At 38.9% G+C, this 25,360-nt stretch overlaps 1 long non-coding RNA gene across 1 annotated transcript; it reads left to right on the forward strand.

The window, feature by feature from the left end:
- The first annotated feature begins 5,640 nt into the window (after window positions 1-5,640).
- LOC146442335 (uncharacterized) lies at window positions 5,641-25,058 on the forward strand. Its single transcript, XR_014850233.1, has 2 exons — window positions 5,641-7,217; window positions 24,805-25,058. It is a non-coding gene; the product is annotated as an uncharacterized LOC146442335 (long non-coding RNA).
- Window positions 25,059-25,360: the final 302 nt, after the last annotated feature.

The raw sequence follows: 25,360 nt of genomic DNA on the forward strand, positions 1-25,360 counted from the left end.
TTATTATCAGGAAGTCATGGTAATGGGCACAGTCACCATGGCAAGTCCTACAAAAAAGGTGTATTCAAATTAGTGTAATACATCCACAGCCTTGTGCATCAGTGTCAGACAGCACTTGTTCAGAAAGCATGGGACTCTGCTACAGGTTGCAGAATACTACCCTGTAATGTTCATGGGCAAGGCAGAGGAGCCAACAGCCCCTAGAAGAGCTGGTTACTTGGGTTCATTCAAGAACCAACAAGATTAGTGGTTTGACTCTATTAGATTGTCTCACATGGACTTGCTCGCCCCCAGCATTATATTTAGTCTTGGCTTCCCTTCCCAGCAGGGAGATCACGGCTGGTCCAGGAATGCCGGAGCCAAAATCATGTTGGATCTCTGTGTGCTGCTGCTTGTGGCTACTGGCCTCAGGCATTACAGACCAAGGTCCCTGAGCACCCCCTGGCAGTTGTATCCACACATACCCTCTGACCCCTGAGATCTTTCCTCCAGCTGGGATTTTCACTACCTTCTTTCCAGGCCCCTTTTTTTCTTTCCAAAGCCATGCCTTTTTTTTTTTTTTTTTTTTTTTTTCAGGAAAACTTTCTTTGAGGCCCCATGTCTCCCATTTTCTCAAGTAGCCTGTGTAGAAACACAATGCATGATCAGCCTCCTAATTGGGGGTTCTGTCTCTGTATTAATTGGAGGAGTTGGGATGTGCCACTGTTCAGTCACAATGTTACCAAAATTTATATCCAGACTGTACTGGTTGCCAGTGGGAAGAAGCAATCTTCCTGAGGGTATAAAGTTCAATTACAGATATTCACACAGGTATAGACACAGTTATCACCTGCCTGCTATTGCTTAATTTATTTTTTTTTTCTTTTTTTATTCCTGCAAAAGTAATGCACCAAAGATGCCTGAAAATACAAAAAGAAACCCTGGCTGTTCTCGGGCTTTGTCCATGGGAAGTGGACTGCGTCACCATGCTAACCACAAGAAAAACATTCCAATCTTACAGTGTTCCCTGTACTCATCTCAAATTAACTTCTCCAGGAGGGATAACATTTTAGGCGCATTTGTTGAGGAGGAAAATTGAAGCAGGGGGATGATAAAGACTTACTGAGAGCTAGCACAATAGCTTGGTGGCAGGACCAGGAAAAGAGGAAGAGATCTGACCTCACTCTGGTCTCTTCGAGTACTTAATTGTTGTAGGGGCCTCCAGTCGGTAATGAGTCTAAGACAGTGGAAAGCACAATTTCTCACGGGGGCGGGGGTTGTGGTGAAGATGTTCATTTCTCTCCTTTTGTTCGAGAGCTGTCTTTGAAGGCATTGTTCTTCCACAGCTGCAGTAGCCTACATTCATTGTGATAATTGTGGGACAATACATAGAATGGATGATTGATACATGAGATAAAGTTGTGTAAGAATATTACTAGACGATCATATGGAGATAATAAATTACACAAAGACAGCTCAAAGAAATAAGCTAAGGACAATTTTAGTAGGGTACAATGTGGGAGATGGCACAGCAGATCCAAGTAGGGATAAAAATGAGTAAGAGTGCAGCTAAAACATTTGCGGGAACAAGTCATGTTACAGGACATGAGTTAAAGTATTAAAGATAGGTGTGCGTAGCTCATGGGCAGAAAAGGGAACAAATTCTCTGTGCTCGTGAAGAGCTCTCTACTCCCCCCACACCCTGTCATCTTTTTTCTGTATCAGAGGTGTAAGGTAAGAAATCCAAGTAAGCTGAAAGGGTCTGGATATTTAGGAGGTTGGGACGGGGAGATGCCACAAAGCTTGCAGACCAGTCTGGACATACTCAAAGAGGCAAGACAGTGTCATAGTATAGAGAGATTGCTGCCTTACAAAATGTGAGGTGAACTCAGTGCTTTTGGAGCAGAACACAAATGACTGTTCCTATCTGAAGGCTGTATGAGAGAGAAAACAGAGAGCAGGCAAAGTTTGGGTTGGATTTGATTTTTTAAATTTTTTTTGGGGGAGGCACCCTTTGTAAATTTGTTGCCAGGTCCATGTTAAGGCTTTTGAGAGACAGGCTTTCTTATATTTTCCAACTCTTCTATTCTCACTGTTTTATCAGTCATACTATATGGGCTTGGCAGTTTGAGCTCTCAGTGAATTTAGTTTTAAGAACACCTTGAAAAATTTTTATAACAAGTTAAAGGAGTAGATTAAAAAGAGAAGGTACAGCCTGCAGTGATGAGAAAGTGTTACTACAAAAGTGTCTGAAGTGAAGGTCCTTATTATTAACATTCCTCCACAGAGTCCAACATGGCTGCTTCAGGAAACTGCAGTGGAAGGAGAAATGGTTTAGGCACTTCTGTCAAATGATCACCCTGAGGTTGTGGGTTTCCCTCTGAGAACAACAGCTACTCCCTAGTGCTGTGGTTGTCTCTGTGAGCTTGCTCAGAATCCCCATTCTGGATGCAGCCTCAGCCAGGAAGGTGAAGGGAAAGCTGTCTTTCTCACTGCTGTATTTCCAATACAAATGTTGATCTGTACAATATGTATTACTGCTTTCAGTCAACAGACTGATGTCTTAGATCTCAATAATTGCTTCCTCCTTGCCTAACAAGACTGGTATTTCTAAAATGTCTGCTATATGCCGTAGATGAGTCTTCTGTGGCATGGTGTAATCTTAAGGATTTTGATCCAAACTTGTTGAAGGCAGTGGGATTTGTCTGTTGACTTCAGTGGTTTTTAAAGGTTCAGAAACAGATACAGGATTTGGACCAGAGCATCAGTGTAACAGATTATACTGCCTGCAGCAGCTCAGCGTTTTCACCACTATATTAAATCACCTTAAGACATTTAAAGAGGTCACATTTTTCTTTCCCTCCCAAAATACTAAAACCATTTCAGTTGCCTATGCTAATCTTTTGTAATATTTCCAAAATACAGCATCATGAGCTACATACAGGCCCAGAATTTTGTGAAACTTACGTGTTTTAAATTTTGAAGCAAGGTTCATTCATGACATCATGTGTTAGGTTTCATCCCCCAGGGAAGGTGTGTGTGTGTGTGTGTGGTTTTTGTTTTGCTTCTTTTGGTTGGTTATTTTTTTCAAGCTGTGTTATTAGGCTCTGAAAAATGGAAGTGCTGATATAATCTGAAACAGTATTTCCTGAAGGTCCCTGTTAGAGCAATATTCTAGAAGTCTAATAAGTCCCATTGTGAGACTCATTTGTCATTTTATCCCTACGGGCAAATTTTTAAAGGTTAGTGAGGGCTATTTGTCAAAGTTAAATGCTGCTTTAAATTTTGTTTCCAAAAACCAGGCATTTTAAAAATATTCCTAGTTGTAAAAAAAGTTTGGATTGGGATAGATGGAGGAGAAATGTCTAAAGCAAATTGTTTATACACTTAATTATGAAGAACAAGTTTCCTGCGTAAGAAGTTTTAACTGAGCCTACACAGTATTGGTCTGTGTGTAAAAACTCCCTGTGCCAATAATGAATACTTGGAAATATGCAGATATTTTAAATAGGATTGGTTTAAAAGGGGGAAACTACTGCATTAGTGGCTGAAAGTGTAGGAATCTTGCAGTTTGTCTTTCTCTAGATGTGAATGATGTCTTGAAATTCCAAAATGTTGTCAGGATAGTGTCAAATGTTTATACTTGTTGATGGAAATTAAGCTTCCAGTCTAGTGAATTCCTTCTATTTACTCTGATAGGATTTAATGAAGTTTCAATATACAAAGTATTTACTATAGCAAGAAAAAGGCTGATACAAGAATGCTGCCTCTACAGTAGCAAAATGATTCATGGTTATTGCCTTTTAACATGTTCTTTAAGGCATAATGGTATGAAAATGCTTACAAATGAGGATTGTATTCCACTTAACTACAGCATTGGCATTTTACAGGGAGTTGAGTAAAAACCTTTCTCCTTTTAATTAGAGCAGTCTGGGGGGGTTGTATTTTTCATCAAGTCACTGGTTATTTTTTTCTGACAGTGCAAAACTGGAGACTTTAGCTAGCTGAATTCCTAGGAAACATGTTGTAGGCTTATAGGATCTGATTTAAAGTAGCCCTTAGAGAAGTGATAGTCTTTCTGTGTAGCTTGGTAACCAGACTCCCCAATTCATAAAACAAATACTGAAACAAAAAAGGGAGTACTTATTTTCCTGATTTTTTTAATCAGGAAGCTCTTCCCTAAAGATGGATCAAATCCTCTTATTTAATTTATTCAGCATAAGTGAATTAAATTGAAACCTGATTAGCCCACAGTTGGGAGAATCTCTCTGCAACGACTTGGAACACTTGCTAGGGATTAACCCCAAATCCCAATTCTTCTTCACTGTCTGTTCTAGTAGCATCATTTGTTCATGGTAAGATTCTTTAGAGTCCTTTAGGAGGTCACTGAAATACTTACGTGCCTTTAACCTTTCACCATTTAAGCATTTTTAAATGCTTATGTGTTATGATTAGACTCAGTTCATCAGTAAGAATTTTCTGAGAATCAGTCTGTGATTCAATATTTTTGAAGCTGAGTGTGTGAATTGCACAAAAGTGTTATTATTTAACTCTAAGCAGTAGAAGAATTGCCGTGATTGTAAAGCAGTCATTTCATTAGCTTGCTGTCAAAGCTATGGCTGTGTCTTTTCTGCTAAAGACAAAAGCCCTTGTGCAAGTGCTTGGTCATTATCGAGAAATAATAGGATAATACTATGCAGTTAAGTATGAAAAGTTTCATTCTTACATCAACAATATGTTAATGATAAGCGTAACATTAGCCTGTTGACGACTGATTTCTTCAGAACAATCATTATATGTCTAATGTTTGTAGAAATTTTACAAAGAAGTCACATTTTTAAGGCTAGATCATAGCCAAAAGGTGGCAGTATTCTATTCAATATTCATTTGCAAAACAGTATAAAAATGCATGTATTTATTGACACTTTTGATATCAGATCAAACTGGATGATTGTATCCTAAAAATAGTGCTGATTTATGAAAAGGGCTTATTTAGAATGAAAGTAGAAATTAAATTTCTTGCTTATACCTTAAAGTTTGCAAAAAAGAATCTAGTACATAAATTTTAATTATTAGGTGTTTAGTGTTTCACATGATAACCTACATTGTTACTAAAAGATGACTTTGGGGCCTGGGGGTTTTTATGGTGTGCTTAAGAACATTAGAACTTTTTCTCTAAGTGTTGGGCAGAATTAACTCATTTTACCTTTAAAAAGAAAGAAATTAATCTCCACATGTTTTAAATATGAGCCTAAACTGCTGCATTTAAACCAATTTGTTTTATACACCCTAGAGATTGGTAATATTTTTCATAAAGTAAGTACGGGCTTTTTTGTGCTGAGACAACAATAACTTGAAGAGTTGTTGAAATTCTGCTTTTCCTGCCTGCCAAGTTGTTTAGCTGTACATCAATGGTTTGTGTCAGAATAGATTGAAATTAAAGTTTGACTGTTAGTGGGAGAGAATGCTTGCAAGTGCAGTTATGTTCAAGCAAATATTTCCATGTAAGTTTTGATCCATAGTTATGTCAGATGTAAATACAAATTTACTGTAGTTGCAGAATAAGTTTAAGTTTGATAAAGTAAATAAATATTCTATTTTAATGTATTAAATACATTAAAAAATCACTTATTGTCTCAGTCTTTTAGAAATATTTAAGAATCAAGGACCTATTCACCAAATATTGGCCAGTTCAGTTTCCTGTTAATATTTTTCATCCCTTTTTTTCAGTGTTGAAAAGTTTTGATAAATGTTGTATGTGAAATGGAAGAAGACTTGATTCAGTGGGCAGGATGTGGGAAATCCAATTGAAGTGGTACTGCTTTTTAATATGCTTCCATAATCACCTCCAGTAGAGCATAATTCACACCTATCAATCTTTTGTAATGTCAAGCAAAACATGGAACAGTTCCCAAGGGAACTGGAATTAATAAGCCTTTTGATAGATCACTGACTTCTCTGTTTTGCCACTTAATTTTCTCCAATAGCCCACTCACTGCATCTCTGAGGGCAGTTTCTTTTTCCAGAAAAAAAGGATGAGATACATTTTTGTTCGAGAATCATTTTGATTCTTTTTGTTCTGACATGGACAGGAAGGTGATGTCAAGTGTAATTCTTTATATAATCAAACAAGGCAGAGCGTTGCATCAGTAGCACAAACTCTGGAAACACCATGAAGATAAGAATGAAGGTGTTGGGCAGTTGGATACAGATGTAACTAAGAGACTGTTCAGAAGACCAAGATGGATGATGTAATTTTTTTACGAACAAGTCATCAGTTTTTAACCAAAAGTCCTAAGGATGAACAAGTGTGCAAATGCTGACTTTGCTAATAATCTGTTTCCTGCTGGGATCCAGTGTTTGCAATCCATCTGCTTCTAGAGTTTATTCCCAAAGAGTATTTTAGAAAAGCTTACTTATATAGAAAGGCCTAAAAATTTCCTGAAACTACTCTGGGAACAAATCCAGATAATGAAAACTCTGGAGTGTATTCTTGTATATGGATATTGAAAAGAGCTATTGCTTATGGCAGTGTGTTCCCAAGATATTGAATATGTATCCCTAGAGGAGTGGAGGGAAATCTTGTGATGCATTGCAGTTCAAGCAAATTTGGTCAGGAAGCACAGCACAACTACAGCAATAATATTTTTACATTACATTTCAAATGGTGTGAGCACAGCTCCATCTAAAAGCAATGGCATACACTTTCAGTAAAGTGTAGCAGTCATCAAGTAGGTTAAAAATACTTTATATTTTTATGCATGTATAGTTATGTAAGAGAGCAAAAGATACTCACTGTTTTCTTTGTGTAATTAAACTAGTGAGGGGTTATGCATTAAGGTATTAGTCTTAACAGTAAACTTTTTTGTGATCATGTATGAATAGAGCTCTATGTTTACATTTTGTCTGCTAAGAGAAGGATGAGTTCCCTAAACAAAACAGGACAAGTAGGGGAAGGATTTGGAAGGTTTTTGTGTCCATGCATGGGAAGAGGTTTGCATCTGCTTAACGCAGGTGTGCTCTACGCTTTGTGTTTGCTGCTGTGGATGACCAGTGCCTATGCACTTGTTTCTAGGGGCTGCTCTCTAGAGAGGCTGTGGTTTCCTGTTGAACTTCTACCTTTGCCAATAACCTGTTTTGTCTTGATGCCAAATGCAGCAGTAGGTGGAATGGGGGAGGCTGTGCACATGGATGGCCATTCCTGAAGTGCATGTGTTGCATCACATACTGCTCATCGGGTAAGGGTTATTCCTAAGACTCACTGATACTTGAGTAAAAATATAACTGACTTGCAAGTTTTTTTCCTCTGTGTTCCTCCAAGAAAAACTTGTGATGGGCAATAAATTAGCAGTTATTACGAAACTGTGTTGGTGTGTCTGCACTAGACCTTTTAGAAGCTAGCTTCCCAGCAATGTTTCCAAACTTCAGTTCTGATCAAACAGACTTGTTTTACTTTAACAGATAAACATTTAATTGGTGGGAAAAACTTGCCAAAATCTAGTTTATTACATTTGTATGCCTCTTCTCAGGATTGCTTTTGGGGAATGAAGGCAAGGCAGGACATAAGTTCTGGGAAATTTTGTGCCTCTTAGCAGTTTTGATATTATTTAAATTGGGCAATAAAATGCAAATCAGTCTACAAGGGAAATATAATTCATATGTAACAGTGCCCAGCACTGTTGGAAGTTACAGGGAGACTTTTCAGGGACTGAAATAGATGGGTATGCCAGCACCTCCTCTGAAGATATTGTTAACGAAGTCTTTGCTAAAGAGCATACAGCCTGTGGCACTGATCCTGTGCTGTTTGTGTGCTCTGAAGTTGCTGTGAAATAGTAAAAACTGCAGTTTTTTCCTAACATTTCACTCAGATCACACATTTTGGAGAAATACTTTTGGTGAATGTCATCATGCACCTAATATATATTTTTCTCTAGAGGACTTGGGGGCTTTCTTTAAAGGGCTGTTTTTGATTATGCTGTATGCTTTATTATAGTATTTTAAATTTCCATTTTTCTACCTAAAATTTAGAATGTTTTCAGGACATTTTTCTATTTTCGGGGAAATTCACAATTTTCCAATTTCATTGGCACTGGACACAGAATAAACATTTTGTTCAATTCATCGCATTTTTCCTTCAGGTGTGTATAGGAAAGACTTGAAAGAGAATTATTTCTTGTTGGAGCTTTCAACTAGCAGGCCATTGTGGAGCTTTTTGGGGTGGGCTTCACTGACTTTAGAGAATTTAAAATAGTGAAAATCATGAGCTACTAAGATAGGAGGATTGTTAAAACTTAGAGCTACCTCATTTTGCCTCCTATGAGCATGATCTGGTAAAACCTTGGTTAAACTGCCTAGATGGACACTTTTGCTTGCATGCAACAGTCATTAGGTCACATGTAGTAATTTCTGAGGTCACGTGTGAGTCGGTTTGTAACCTGGCTTACTGAAGAAGTAAGGCTTCTGCTGTCATGCCACAGGGACCCCGTTAGTCCCGTTGTAACCAGCAGGTCAAATCAGTTTAAAAGTAGGGTAGAGACACCAGAAGGGAAAAAATCTTCTGCACTAATTCCAGGGACTGAAGACAACTCCTGAAGCTGTTTGTTCATCTGCCAGAGAACAAGAGACTTGATTTTCAGCAGGATTTCCTGGCAGCCAAGTAGAGCTACAGTTACATCAGACTGTCAGGCATGTAACTAGTGGCAAAATGTAGAGCAATATTTCTCTTGTCCAACAGAAAACAAATACAAGTAGATAGGGAGGACTTGAATATACTATTGCAAGATATATGAGCATTGAGGGGGCAGGTGGGGGCTGTTGGTGTTCAATTCTGAGATAAAGACAAAATCAGCTTTTTCTTTAAAAGAAATATTTGATTGCAGCTAATCAAGTGTGCAACAAACCTTAAACATTTATTAATAATTTCTATATAATGTATCTACAGTTGAAAATGTACCCCTCTGCTCAGCCCTAGTGAGGCTTCATCTGGAGTATTGTGTCCAGTTCTGGGCTCCTCATTACAGGAGAGACATTGGGGCTCCTGGAGCTGGTGCAGCTGAGGGCTGCAAAGGTGATTAAGAATCTGGAGCATCTCTCCTATGAGGAAAGGCTAGGTAATGGAGGCTGTTCAGCCACAGGAAGAGGTGACTGACTGGGACATCATAAATGTCTACAAGCGTCTGAAGGAAGGTTGGCAGAGGATGGATCCAAGCTCTTCTCAGTGGTGCCAGGCAATAGACAAGATGCAATGGGCAGAAACTGATGCACAGGGAGTTCCACCTGAACATGAGGAAGATGTTCTTTACTGTGCAACAACCATGTGCTGGAACAGATTGCCTAGAGAGGTTGTGGATTCTCCCTTAAGAACCATCTGGACATAATCCTATGCCATGTACTCTAATATGACCGTGCTTGAGCAGGAAGGTTGCACCAGACGACCCACTGGGTTCCCTTCCAAGCTTACCCATTCTATGAATATATAGCCACACAAGGTAAAGAAATTGAACATCCAAGAACTTAGCACTTGTGTAGGTTCCATCCGTGGGTGCCCCACCACCCCGGAGTTCGGAGAAGGGAGAGACTGCGGGAGAGGGCGGGGCCCCGAGGGAGCGCAGGTGCTGTCAGCAGGTCGGCGAAGCAAAACAGGAGATGCAGTCCAGATTGTCGGTGCTCCAAGGAGGGTTTATTAGGGTAAGGGGTCAGGGGAGTTGGAGGGGTCTCGGGGCATCGACAAAATGGCCCCGAGCCCTTCTGCACAACAATATTTATAGGGGGAGGGGAAAGGGAAGGAGGAGGTTTGGGGAGAAAATAGGGAAAGGGGGATTTTTGAGCGACAACATATATGACCAAAGAAATAACAATACCATAATAAGAACTCCAACCAAATATCTGCTTTAACACAAACAAAGGAGAACATTCTAGAATTAAAACCATATTTGGAACCGGGGGAGGAGGAGAGGAGTGGCTGTCACATCTTGTCACTGTCCTTGCATTCCAAGTGGCCTGGAGAGCAGGGGGTCCTGTGAGTGTACCATGCCCAGGACCCATCCCCATCTCCCTCCCATGGGGTTGGGGCACTCAGATGTGCCATAGCCACCACAACAAGCACTGTTGGACAATTACTGTCAGTTTTGTGGACTTCTGGGCTGAGTCTCAGTCATCCTAAATTTATCTAAAATTATTAAAAAATCTACTTAATAGTAGAGCTTTAAAATGTTGAAAATCCTCAGGAAAAAATATATCCTCTAAAAAGACAAGGCATATTCATATGGTTGATGAAGCTTAAAATACTTTACTTGATCTTTCTGGCAACCAGCCTATAATCAGTCTGCAACAATACCTTTGTATGTATCAGACTTTAGGAACTGCTGAACTCATGTGAAATATGAAGTAGAAGTGAACTTTTTCATACTTCTTTTCCCATAGTGGTGAAGTAATGATCTAATACATGACTGAGGGGAAAGGTATGGGCAGTGCTGCTTGAAATCCTGACCCTGAGGGCCTTGCTCTTTTGGGTTTAGGTCAAGACTATAGCAAAGATAGTGTTTTCTATTCCCTTAAAAGGATGTCTATGTTGCTAATGCAGGCCCTTGGAGGCATGATTAGTTACTGAGAGGAAAATGCTTGTCCTTTGATTGGCAAAATATGTGTAGAAATCACAGCTGTTACTACAAATAAAATGAAAATGCACTCAATAGCTGTAAACTCTGAGCTTGGACAAAAACTGTCTGGCTCTAGGTATTTCTGTTCTGGAAGTTAAAATTTCTTTTCATCTGTGTGTTGCTCTGTCCTGCCTGAGGATAAAAGGGTATAGATTTTGAAACATTGGACTGTTTATGTAGGTACAAAATTTAATAATATCCCTTAATGGAAATGTTCAAGCTGATTGACATAAATGTTGACATAAATGGAAGCAATATCTGTTTTTCATAGAAAAGCCAATAGGGTGACTGGCTGCCTGCTTGAGAACAGAAACTCATGTGAAACAACTCAGCAGAACATTTCATAGAGTGTAGGGTTCCAGAGTTTACAATAACCCTTAGCTGGCAAACTATAAAACACCAATGGGATGCCTTACAAGGTATCTTCATATTTGCATGCATATTACTAGCTATTCTGTCCCTTCATAAATCAGTATACTTTTAAGGCTTGCAAACAGAACCATAATTAAATACTGCTTGGGCAATTCCTAAAACTGCAGGCTTGGATGTAAGGGATTATTAAACAGGCTGCCTTATAAACAGCAAGTCACCTCAGTTCACTAAAATAAAATTAACTTTTCTAGGTTTTAATCATCAAAGTTCAAAGTAGCTTGGAATACAGCTCAGTGTATTTGTATTTTGGTTTCACTGCTCATAGCGCATATATAATAATATTTACATTAGTTATGCTGACATTAAAAGAGAGTTGTAGCATCTGAATCAAGATATTATCTGCCTCATTAGTTGTAATGGAACTACTCACTGAACTAGTGTGAACAAGATGGATTAATGCACATTTAAATCCATGGGCTCAAGTGTAATAGTTTTCATTGACAAAGAAAATTATACAAAGGAAAGTCCTTCTGTTTCTGCAGATCTTTGTATCTGTTACAAACAAGGAATAGCTGAATTCAGGATATGTTAATTAAGGATTAAAATGATCCTGATGTATTTCAAGTAATGTAAAAAAAGTATTTTTCTTGTAAGTTGAGAGAAAGGGATTGCAAAAGGAAATTAACATAGGAAATACTTTTTTGCCCTGATCATGCTAGAAGTGTAATTCTGTGACCATACTTTTTTAAGCATTTTATTGATTGATAAAATTTTGCTCTAATGTTCCTTAGATACAATCTTGCCACTGAAAGCAAACATACTAAATAGAAGTTCAGTCTGACTGATTATAACAACCCAAACTGTTGATTTAGAAATTCACAGTGTTTAGAAATTCCTTGTAGAACATCAGAAATATTTTGCATAGGAAGCACTTGCCAGTATTGCAGAAAGCCTTTTAGAGCTCAGAGGTAATGCAATAGATCTAGACTGTATGATCATCAGGGGGATGAGCATCTTGTCTCCTAGAGAATTCCAGCTGTTTAGCACAGGGCTTAGAGCAGGTATCTTACAGAAATGACCTGAAGCATCTTGCAGATTTATTTTTCCTCTAGTTTTGAAAGCTCTTTGTGTTTACTTGTTACACATATTCAGAGGTGGCATATTTCTTTTTCTCAGGCCATTATATATTCTGGAATAGGCTAATCTTTTCCAAAGCCAAATTAAAACCTGCACTCTCCTCAGTGATTGTAGCAATGTGACTTTGAACTTGGGGCAAATAGCAAAATATCTCTTATGTGCTTCAGTGTAGATGCTACTTACCCATGGAAATATGGAAGAACAGTCTTGGATCAGGTTTCAGCTTGCCCATTTCTTCTGAGTTGTAAGTATTCTAATCACTCTGGCCATTAATAAGGTTGTTGGCACAATCATCATGTTGTGTTTTAGCAATGAAAGAACACCAGATGAATGTCAGCCAAATCTTGGGACCTAAGCTTGGGAAGTAGTGGCCATCTCTGAAACCCTGCTTAATGTGTCAGCATTCTGAGTTTTACACTGGAAGTCTAACTTCTCTCAAAAGAGACAGATTTTTAGACATGCTTTTTCTGATATTACGTTGAGCAAGGAGGAGAAAAAATTCACTGCAGGTGTATTGATATTAAAGCAACTTTCACTGTAGCTTGGGTAATTTTTTCAGTCGGACAAAAAGTCAAGTGACTGATAGCTTCCCCCATTGGCTAATGTCAGATCTTTCTGCATGCCAATCAGAATTTTGCCTTTAAACTGGAGGAAGTAGTTCTTAGGATCTTAGCTTTAGAATTATTCATGTCATGGAATGGTAACTAAATAATGAGTATGTTGAGTAATTTATTTCACTGATGTGCAGAGAATGCATGTAAAAATGTTTTAACCATAACTGGGCAACTAAAGACATGCAGGATATGTGGCTGAAATGGCAGATTTTAATACTGTTTGTAAGTAAAGTTGTCTCATTTTCCCCTTTGTTTTAATCTAGATTTCATTTTACATTGTATTGTTCAAAGAAGGCATCAGTAATCATTCCAGTTTTTCTGCTATCATCCATGTGTCCCCTGTGGCTTGGTACTGCAGATCTTGATTATTCTGAATGTTCCTCATGTCAGTACATTCATGCAGGACTGAAATTAGAAAGAGAAAAATCTGTGATGCTGCTGTGAGTTTTTCCTAAGGGAAGAGTTGCAAAACCAAGCAGTTCTCTGGGGTCTTAGACTGCAAGTCGCATAACTCAGTCTGCCAAATGTGCATAGAAAAATTGGAAACTTTGGTGTATTTCCATAGTCTGCTCTAAAAAAGAAATCTTTTTAGTGGTCCTTTAGGCAGTATGGATGGGAAGATTCATTACAATGTATTGCAACTAAATATCCATATTCCTTAAACTTTTCTTTACATGAGTAGTTAAACATTGTTGTCAGAAGTCTGGCATGGTTCACGAGCAGGATTCCTTCTGTCATCCATTCATCAGTTGATAGCTCTTATGAGAGGCTGCCAGGAGAGGAGGAAATCCCTTGCTGTCTGTCCAAAAGCACATTGACCCTGGTGCCTGTCCCCTGCAGGCAGACACGGGAGAAGCACGCCTGTACAGGGAGCTCAGGTGGAGCCTTTCTGTTGTTTTCTCAGTGACAGTTTCTGTGTTTTCACACAGCTTTCTGTCAAGCTTTAAAATCAAACCAACGTTTTGGAATTTAGAGCTTGCTCAGCCCAGAAAGATGTGGCTCCAATAACTTGTGAAACCCCTTTTGAACTGCTGGTGAAATCTTGACTATGTTCCCATCAATGGGAAGGTTTGAAGGCTGGAGGTTACCACTGACTTGACCAGGATTAGACTTCTGCCTTGTGGATCTGTGCTTGGCATATAATTTTCCAATTACTTTTAAAGATGCTTAAAATATGTGGTGCCCATTGACTTCGGTAGGACCTCAATAGGATGTTTATATTTCAAAAGACAAACTTTTTAATTGGATATCTTCTGATAAGAATTTAAGGGCAATTTTAGACTTTTAATTTTGATCTTTCAGCTACTCCATTAATTTAAGGAATGCAGTAGTACCTGTCCTACCTGTAGCTACTACTAAAGTGAGCACATAGAAACCCCACATCCTTGTACTGCAATCTAGCATTTTGCTGAAAGTGCAAATGTCCTCACTCGCTTACCAGTGAGCTGTCAGCTGAGATTTCCTTTATTTTGCTGTATTATTCCCTGCTTTGTCTTTCTGCTCTTGCTGTTAATAAAAAGCTCAATAAAAAAAATAAAAAGCGAAAATCAGAATTGATATGTGAATATGACATTCAAGAGCTTTTTTTTGCCTTTCTTTTTAAAGAGAGGTAATATTTGCTGAATATAAACAGGATGTATGGCTCTATGGGTGTGCAGTGCATGTTTCTGAGTCTTTTTGCAATAAACTACATGATCATACTTTAGCTTTTTTGATCCCAGAATCTTAACACCACCTTCCAGCCAGTGACCCTGTAATGAATGTTGCATTTACATTACCAGATCTCATCACCATATGTCCATGAGTGCTGTGGGGCTCAGATCAGTTGAAGGCTGCTACAGTTAGGTCTGTGAAATAAAATACAACTCCTATTCTTAGGTGAGGTATTTCTGCAAAGATAATGTTTAACAATAAGGATGCCAAGGAGAAATTAATTTGAACTGGATTTTTCATAAGGAAAATAGTTGGTTAAATACTGACAGAGAGACTAAGTAAATAGCCTGAGTATTTTTTTTTTTTAAATGTCATACAATGAACACAGGAGGATAGCTGTACAAGTAAAGAGATTGCTACTAACTGCCAGGGTGTGTTTTTTTCTATAAAGCTATCTGTGCTTTGAGAAGATAGTTAAGATTGTTTTTCCTCAGAGTGATTAATGACAAAGGGTACAGAATGAGACACCCAGGCTGACTTTAAAGATGAGTCATTCAGACACAAATATCAAGTAAATCCAATTATTTTCATTGTACTTCTCTGAAATAATGGCTTAGTATGTAGCCCAGTAGTGACAGATTTTTTTTGTCTAGCATCTATAATGTAATTTTTTTATGCCTTATGGATTTCCTTTCTTATGCAGTGATATTTTTTCATATCTTAAGAAGACTTAGTGAAGGAGATTTTAATTTAAAAACAGTTTCATACCTTTATAAATTTCTGTATGTTACTTATGCATGTCTGTTTGGTCACCTGAAGAAAAATATGGCAAAGAATATTTTTTTATATAGTTTATCAATTCTACTGAAATATTTAATTATTCACTGTAAAAATGCTTTTACTATGGGGTAATTTATTATATATTCACAGATATTTTGACAAGTGACATTTGAAAGGTTTCAGAAGATGACATTTCCACCATCATCTTTGGAAGACTCTTGATAATCAAAGAGGAACATCAGTATGAACCTTTTCCTTGATTCACAGCCTACTTTCAATGTGCCCCTTTTATTTTAAACTCTATAAGGAAAGAAATTATTTGATTCTAGTCCTCTTCTATTCTTCCATCCATTCATGTGCTCATCTAAGAGTCCTCTAATAATTTCTGAACTGGCAGCCAATTTTAACCAAATTTGACTGAGGATTAGAGGTCCCAAAACTATTAAAGTCTTACACACTTCATGAAAATTGATACTAAAGGAGAGAGACTCAAGTCAGTGCCCCACTGAGCAAAGCTCACTCTCAGCTTGCCACAGGGAATCTGCTCAGCTGATTGCAAGTTCATGCTAGTAAAGTTAAACAACGTACATATACTGGCTACATCAAGCCTTAATTTTGTAGTGAACAATAATATTGGGTTTTAAAGTTTTTGTACCAAAAGTTTTTCTTGTTCTTTTTGCATTTGGCTCTCCCTTGCCTTTTCATCTTGGCAACTGAATTTTTGCTTCTTCAGCAAGAAGCTGCGAATGGGTTTTTAAAACTGCACATGAATCAATGTCTACTGAATCTCAGACGCTTTCAAAGCAGCAGCCTGTATGTCAAACTCACTGTTCATGTGTTCATGTGATCACTGGCAGATCATATTCTGAGTTGTTACAGGGAATACTAAGAAGTTATAACTTTGTTCCCTTCCAGTTTAGATTGATCATTAAAACTTTTTTTGGATGACTGATACAATTTGTTTCAGAGACATTAATGAAATATCTTCTGGTAATGTGATAGAGTAATTAAGGTTTGTTACTCAGATAAAATGTGTTGCTTTAGATATTTTCAACATAGTTTAGTTTCCTTTCTTGCCAGAAAGCATTCTTATTTTCAGAGCATCTGCCACTTTTAATCTGTGAAAGTGCATGGCAGTGCAGCTTGGAGTACATCCTTACTCAGGCTGAAGTTCCACTCATTTCAAGATTAAAATTTTATTGTTAATTATAATGGTTTTAATCTAGATTAGTCCTCAGTGGGAATACACATATAAATATTTGATTAAATCTCTTTACTAAACCATTTATTCTGTTGAAGTTGAAATATCTAACAGGTCACCCAGAAGATGCCAGTTGAACATGATGGGTGCAAGCACTTTTTATGGGAATGCAGTATTTCTCACCCTGTATTCACAGGATTCCAGGCTGGTACCCTGGTACCACAGGTGAAAATTTATAGCCACCTGGCACTGGTCTCTCTGTCCTGCCATCTTGCTTGGCTTGCTAGACTTGACATATCACCTCTCCATAGGAGACCTAAATGGGAGTTCCTCTTTATAGTCTTCAAGGTCAAGGGCTGCAGAAATAGTCCATTGACAATCATGTCTCTTGCTTCTCTGGGAAGCTGTGCTACCATTTCTGGAAGTGACTCTGCTGTCCGTTCTTTGCACTGGTGCACCTGGTGATATAACCACCAAACACTTTTCACTGTTCTCCACTGACATCAGATCCAAAACAGGCATAATCCATCAAGCTCTCCTCAGTTAACTTTTCAGGTATCCAGGAGTTTCCTGTAAAGAAACTAGGATTCACCCAGTACATTTATGCTGTTAAATGTGTCTGCTGAAGACAGAGATGCCTGGCCCAGAGACCATCTGATGCAGGATGGTAACATCCGTGTTTTACAGGGCTGCTGTGCTCTGGAGCAGACTGGTCACATCCATAGTGTATGACTTTTCTGAGCTTCACAGAGTGGCCTTATGAGTTGCTATTTTTTATGTGTTTTTCCGATCAAAGTGTAACATGTGGGTTGTGTTTCAGTCTTCTGGAGTTGAGATTTCATTATATGAATCTTAAGGTATGTGCTGCAGGCTCTGGGGTGTGAGAGAAAGGAATGTGGATTTATTTGCAATAGTGTTGGAAGACTACACTGAGCAGGACCCACAGAGTTCGGGGTGGTCCGTGCTGTCTTTAGGGAAGAGTTCCTAATGAGCTATTAACAGAGCTGCCGTCGTGCTTTGATGTGAACAGAACTAACTGATTTCCTTCAAAGGAAAACTGGAGAGTTGGGTAGCCAGCTGACCTTTACCTGGGAGATTGTCGAGGAGCTAAGCACAATGTGGACATGTCCACTGAGGTCTTGGTGTGATGTGGTTCATCTGCTGAAAGATATGATGTCATACTGGTGTATTGCAGGATACAAACCAGAATGCCCAGATCCTGCACCAGTTTTCTGGGGCTGTTAGTGCTTCCAGTGTAAATCACCCACTTTCACCAGGTCTGCAAATTATGACCTTTGCTGTTTTCATGGCCTTGATCATGAGCCTACCCACAAGGAAAATATGGCTAAGGGCAGCACAAGAAACTTAAAGAACATTTTCCTTAGTTTGATACAACTTTTTGATAATATTACTTTGCTTTATAATCATCACTTTGGGTCATTTTCACACTTTTTCCAATTTTGTGATTTGTAATACTGTATTGAACTGCCTTCACTATTGATTTAAAACAAAACTCAGTTCATGTTTCTCACCATTGTTGAATGAAACTATTGTTTGGGATGGGAAAATAGGATTCATTTGGTATTTGGATGTTTCTGGATACTAAAATGTTTTTGGTCATCTCCAAGCACAGGACTCATGACTAAGCATCTTACTAGTGTCTGAGTCATAAAGGACTATAAGTAATGTCTGAATTCATACACACTTCCTTGGAAGCATTTCCAAAATTTTGTCTTGAAGCTTCTCAGCTGTAGATGCATTAATGTGTCCTCACCATGAGAGTAGTGAGAACTGGGTACTTTTTCTAGGGCTTATTCTTTTACTTTGAGAAGAATACAGAAAGCATAGTTTATCAGCTTAATTTATCTTTCCTCTCCTTCACAGTGTGTGCCAATGTTCATATTTCAGTGTAAATAAGGAGTGTACTTGGAAATGACTCTCCCAACTGTCCCTGCTGGCTGTGCTTTGCTTCTCATTGTGGGATGGTTTTGGCACATATAGGCTAGATGCCTTTGGATGAAACTAAACTGGAATACAGACTCCCAGAACAAATTTAATGTACTCCAGCCACCAATCTAGAGTTAGTCTAGAAGTCTCTAAAAATACCCCCAAGATAAAATCAGGGAAAAAATCCTTTAAATGTGAGTACTGTGGATTTCAAGTATTCCCCACTGAGTGTTCTGCTCTACCAATGCTGTCCTCTTGGTCTTCTGTTGATGTGGAAACCATGGCACACAATGCAGATGTCACATGCTTTAGAAGAAGAGAATGTCTTGGAGTTATGAGAAAAGCTTCCTGATCTTCTTACAGAGCAAGAATGTATGGGCACTGTACTGTCTATCTTGTGTTTAGTATCTGGTTAACCACTACAGCACTGAACCTTGTCTAGACACATACTTGTATGTAGCCCTTCATACCTAATTAAAATCCTTTTAATTAAAAGCTTCTTTGTATAGGAGGAAGATGGGAAAAGCAGAGAAGTTTTCAGATGTATATTAGTTTGTTCTTACATTGATTTTACCTTTGTTTCAGAGGAGTTATTCTAGAGTTGCACCGTTTTAAACAACGGGAAAATTAAGGGCCATGACTTGCTGTACCTATTTTATTTATGTGCCCAAAAATACCTTGGAGGTTATTCAAATAAATGCACTCCATTCCATTTACTTGACTGTCTGATGGCTTAATCATGCAAATAAATGTGAGGATGATATTTATTTGACTGTCCGTCATGTGGTTTCTTTGACTGTACGGTAAAGCATACTTTCTTTTTCCCCAAAGAAAAAAATTAAATTAAATGCATAAAAACCCACCCCATGTTGTAATGCAACAGTTCAGATTTTAAACACACTTAAGTCAGGACATTCAGAGTTATGACTCCCTAGAGCTTGTAGCTCAGCCATGTTGTACATGTGGTGTAGATTAAAACAGTGATTTCCTCTCCTTTCTCTTCTGGGTCTTTTCCTCTTTTTCATTTAGCTGTTTTATGGTATCTGTGCTGTAGCTCCTCCATGGGATGGGTGATCCAGCAAAGGCCCCGAATGACAGGCATGGGAGCAAATCCCATGGATGCAAGACTCTGGTACTGCTTGCAGCAGTAGAGGAGCTCAGCTAGGAAAGGAGGGAGCCCAAGGACCACTTCTGAGGAGGGAGTACCTCCCTTCATGGGATGGTCCTGCCTCCACTTCATACTCATCTCACACTTGCTATTCTGTGCTGTCAATATTGCAGCATTTTCCAAATATTTTGCTCTTCTCTCAGGCAACTAGCAATGAGACAAGAGGAAATTGCCTCAAGCAGTGCCAGGGGAAATTCAGGTTGGACATCAGGAAGAATTTTTTCACAGAAGAGGCTGTCAGGCATTGCAAGGGGGTTCACAAAAACGTAGATGGTAGAGTCACCATCCTTAGAGGTGTTCAAGAAACAACTGGTTGTGGTACTTAGTGTCATGGTCTAGTTGACAAGGTGGTGACTGGTCAAAGGCTAGAATCACAGAATCACAGAACATGCTCAGTTGGAAGGGACCCACAAGGATCTTTGAGTCCAAGTCCCTACACAGCCCCATCCCCAAGAGTCACACCATGTGCCTGAGAGCATTGTCCGAAAACTTCTTGAGCTCTTTCAGCCTTGGTGCTGTGCCCACTTCCCTGGGGGCTGTTCCAGTGCCCAACCACCCTCTGGGTGAAGAACCTTTTTCTAATATCCAACCTAAACCTTCTCTGACACAGCTTCAGGCCATTTGCTTTAGTCCTGTCCCGGATCACCACAGAGAGATCAGTGTCTGCCCCTCCTCTTCCCCTCACAAGGAAGTTGTAGATTTCCATAAGGTATCACCTCCAGGCTGATTAGACCAGGTGACCTCAGCTGCTCCCCGCACAGCTTCCCCTCAAGGCCCTTCACCATCTTTGTTGCTCTCCTTTGGACACTCTAATAGTTTTGTATTTGTGTTTTATTGTGGCACCCATAAGTGCCCCCAGTACTCCAGGTGAGGCTGCTCCAGAGCAGAGCAGAGCAGAGCAGGACAATCCCCTCCCTTGCCCAGCTGGTGATGCTGTGCCTGATGCCCTCCAGGACACAGTTGGCTCTCCTGGCTGCCAGGGCACTACTAACTCATATCCAACTTTCCATCATCCAGGACCCTTGATGCTGCTTTTCAGTCTTGCTCCCCAGTCTGTACATACAATCTTTTTCAAGGTCTTTTTCAGCCTAAATTGTTCTATGAAATAATTGCACATCTTTCTTTTCTTTTTCCTTTTTTTTTTTTTTTCAATGAATTGGCACTTATCTTGAATCCCTTCCTCAATGTGCTTTATTCCTGCTGGTCTTTGTTATGGGGGATGGCAGGGAGGGGGAAGTAGTAACTTAGGAACTTTTTATTCTTAAGTAACTACTGTAGGTCCTCATTCTGTGAATGCCACAGATATTCTGTGAGTAAGAGAATCAGACAATGTGATAGCATTTCTCCAGAGCCATATGTAGCCTATATTGACAGGCAATGAAGGATGGATGCTTCTCAGCATTCATATTGATAAAAATTATCTGAAAAGAGTATGTGTGTTCCCACAATACTCACTTTCCGGATCTTACTCTTTCTTCGTGTTACTTTTTATATTCTGTATTCCTACATAACCTGAGTAAAATATTATATACTCTTTTATGTGGTTACTGTTTCTTTGCTGATCTCATAAATAACATGTAGTGTTTTCTGTCTTGGCATAGTAAAACTCCCAAAGTTCCTCAACAATATAAATTTCTGGAGACCAATAGGTGTAAATTGCCCTGAAGAGAATGCTGGTTTGTTTGCACTCCTCTAGGCCAAATGCTGTAATGGAAGAGCTCATCTGTCCAAGTGCTTTCTTTTTTACAAGTCCATATCATTACACCAGTCTCTGGATTTTCCAAAGAAAAAATACAAGTATTTGAGACTGTCATTATTAGTAGTTCCTGCTTTTTCAATTCTATAAACATTGAGATAATTAAAATATTTTTCTAAATCCTTTTGAAATAATAGTTTTGGTTTAGTTATTGTGTCTTAAGCACTTACTGTAGTAAAAATAAACACATTTCTATTTCAACTTATACAAGCAGGATATTATTTCCAAGATCCTCAGGGCAGGGATTCTACTTTTCCTTGTATCTGCAAATTATTTATTGGAAGAGGGGCCCTATCCTCCTTATGGCTTCAGCATTAATACTAAGTGATGATCTTCATATGGAAAATATTGAACCTGAATACACAGAATTTTGTAAATACCAGCAACCTATTGTACAATCATGACAGCCCTTTTCTTTTTCAGCTGCTCATATTTCTCTCCTTGGTTTTTCTACATCTCTTTGTTTAATTGACTGGAGGAGAACAAAGCAGAAAAGCAAGAGGCTAGAGTTAATATCTGAAATGCAGTTGTTTGGAAAAAATCTTTTTCTGGTTTTCTATGAGGTGGCTAAAGGATTTATGTCCTGGTATGTTGAGCGTGATGAGTACATGCACTGCTGACTTAAGGAGGAATTCTGTCTCAGGTCTAAATTTTCCCTCTGCTTCACAGACTAGTCTCCACCATGTGCTTGCCATGATCACCCATCTTCCCTTGGGAACAACATTCCCAATGTTGTGGGACTGCTTTACTTGTGGCACAGCTGTTTTTCGGCTGCCTCTCTTCAGCCAGCTGTGTGCATGGGGACTGGTCATGGTTAGCTCTGGAGCTGGAACACCTCCTTCTCATGGCCTCAGGTTACTGGGGCTCAGTTTCACCTCCATTCTGAAGGTGACTCTTTCCTCACACACATAAGTAAAGATCATCCAGACACAAAGTTGGTAACCTGCTGCCCCTCAGTGTGATAGTGTGACAGCATCAGGAACAGCCTGGCTACTGGTCAGCAATACCAGTCAAACCATAACTGTGGAAATAAACTGTCTGTGATAAGTGCTGGAGCTGTCTGTACACAGTGGCTTCGTGTTGGTGCTGTGCTAAGAACTTTCCCTATGAGTTCTGCCTGTTCCTGCAGGTTGAAATCTTCATCTTTGCAAAATTCTTGCTTACTTGGTACATGGAGCTGAAATCTGAGGAAGGTTGAAAAAGTCCAAGAAATAAAAGCAGATGCAAAGGAATTGGTTTGGATATGTGGTTTTAGTCAGTGTTGCCAGTTCAGTTTCTATTTTACAACAAGCTTTAACATTGGATAAATGTTGTATTTTTAGAAAAAGAAAACACTTGCTAGTACAAAAGAAAGTGTATTCCAAGATTTAGTAGGAATTATACTACCTTTTCTTCCTTGGTCTGAAGAACGAAATAAACCAAACTGATTCAGGACTGGTTTTGATAAAATAAGAGGAGAAATTCAGGGCAATCACAAAATGGGAGAAAGTAACAGACATTATGAAAAAGTATTGGATGGAGCAGCAGTCATTGCCAGCACTATACTATAATTGAGTGTACTAGGTTATTTGGTTTGTTTTTAATCAAATGCTGCAAATACCAGTACCTTTTGTCCCTGGTTAAATATTTGCAGATTATATTTGGAAGCTACTATCAGAGTTAAATTAAAAGATCCTACTATTTTGTGTTTCGTGTGTTTGCATAAACTGTATCAGTTCACATTTAATAAGGTTTGCTATCAAGAGAACCACAAACTGTTTAAACTCTTAACATCTGCAGCTTTGTCAGGTTTTCAGGGGTTATATGTCTGAGTAGGTTTGTTTGACTCAAATAAGGAATTATGGAAACAATTACATTTCTTCCATATTTTTGTTTCACTGACAGGCTTCCAGTCCAGCTTTACAATATGGTGTTTCTTTGCATACAACTAAAACAAGACATTCCACAGGAACATAAAATTTGCCATTTTTCTTATCACCACAAGCATATGATATCTGCCATCAGCAGTTGGGAAAGTTTCCATTAAAATAAATAGCAGAGAAATATTTCAAAACACTTTTAAACTAAGTCTCAGTAGGTGTATATTGCATGAGCACACACCAGTTTTAACTTGGGATTATACTGATTTTCCTTTTTTTCATTCACTGTGGTAAGCCTGTCTTAGATTGTTTGTTTAAATATGTTCACATATTTACATGAAACTCCTCCAGTTGTGCACAATGTGCCAGCCATTATAAGTTACACATTGGATTCATACTTTCTCATGAAAGATAAAATATAAAAACAACCTGCAAATTGTTGTCAAAGATGCACTTTTAAAGGGTTCCCCATTGACTGTTTCTTTGTGAACTATTGTAAAATGTGAGGCTATTATAAATGTGAGGGTGCTGTCCCACAGTAAGGATCTATCTGGCAAACTAAGTTATTTTCAAAAGCAGTAAAAGACATGCATGATGAGAGAAATTATAGTTCACCATGTCCTTCCTGCTTCTAATGAAAATTGTTTAATACAGTGTATTTTCCATTGGTTTGCCCTTTTTAATAACCCATGGGTTATGGTACTCTATACTTTCCTGATGAAGTCTACTCTTATGCACATCTAGTTACTCAAATCTTTTGTAAGTCTTTAAATCCTCCTAAGAGAATCCCTCTTTTCTCTGTTGCATGCTCGTGTAGTGCCTTCCACATCTTTTCCCAGTGGTAGAGATTCTGAGTACTTGCCACTGTCATGACATAAAGGAGAATTTATATTGCTCTAATCTGCCTAAGAGGAACTAGTCCTTTGTAAGTTGTGTAGGATCCAGCTGAAACCAGTTAAACTTTTTTAGAGCTTCATTTTTACACCCAGATCAGATCAATTAGGGAAGGGTGAAAGCTTGTCCTCTTTTTCATCTCATTAGCACAGGGCAGCATATTTGAAATGTATCAGACAAAGCAAGAGGATTTGAACTCTTTTATCTATTACAGCTTTATACTAATCACCATCCTTCTATCTGTTAGCCTCTGGAAAAAAATGCACTATCCATTATCTTGATCCACTTGGGAGAACTGCACCGCCTGAGCAGTGAAAAGAGAAACCCAGAAAAGAAAACTAGATTTGATCTGGGGCAAGTTGTCAATATTTTTAATACTGGCATATTGTTACACTGTGTTGTAAAAGTGCAGATTTCCAGAGTCAGTCAGCTTTTGGATATGGGATTTATGGCAGTAAGTGTGGAATGGCAGAACTGTATTCCTATGCACACCTGTGTTGCACATTGAATGGCTGACTTGGACATCCATTATTAAATTAATTCCTTCCAGTACATTTCTCCAGCCATCCTTGTCCTACAGACTAGTCTATAAGATAGAATATAGGACTATTGGCTATAAGGTAACACCTATGGCTAATCTGTAAGATAATGTAATTAAGATGTTGTAAGTGATTTCCAGAACACCACAGGAGCCATCACTCATGGTAAGACAACAAACCTATACAATCTACTTATTCATTAACTTCAAGACCAATGTCCTAGAACTAATGTGCATGTCCCTCTCAGCCTTTACAGAATCATGGAATCACCTGGGTTGGAAGGGATCTGAAAGACCATCTAGCTCCACCCCCTTCCATGGACACGGACACTTTCACTAGACCTGATTTCTCAGAGCTCCATCCAGCTTGGCCTTGAATGATTCCAGGGGTGGGACCTCCACCACTTCTCTGAGCAACCTGGTCCAATGCCTCATCACCCTCACAATAAAGACTTTTGCCCTAATAAATAATCTAAACATACAGTGTTTCAGTTTGAAGCTATTCCCCTTGTTCTGTCTCTACATGTTCTTGTAAAAACTCCCTCTCCATCCTTCTCATAGGCTCCCTTCAGGTACTCGAAGGCTGCAAGCAGGTAACCCAAAGCCTTTCCTTTTCCAGGCTGAAAAAGCCCAATGCTCTCAGCCTTTTGTCATAGGAGAGGTGCTCCATCCCTCTAATCAACTTGGTGGCCTCCTCTGGACTTGCTTTGACAGGTCCATGTCTTTTGTTGAGGTACCAGAACTGGATCTGACAGAAACTGACATCATGACAATGACTGTCACATATCCTTGGGGTGAAGGACT

Source organism: Lichenostomus cassidix, chromosome 2 (genome assembly GCF_008360975.1).
Source record: "Lichenostomus cassidix isolate B80296 chromosome 2, HeHo_3.0, whole genome shotgun sequence".
Classification (NCBI taxonomy): Eukaryota; Metazoa; Chordata; class Aves; order Passeriformes; family Meliphagidae; genus Lichenostomus; species Lichenostomus cassidix.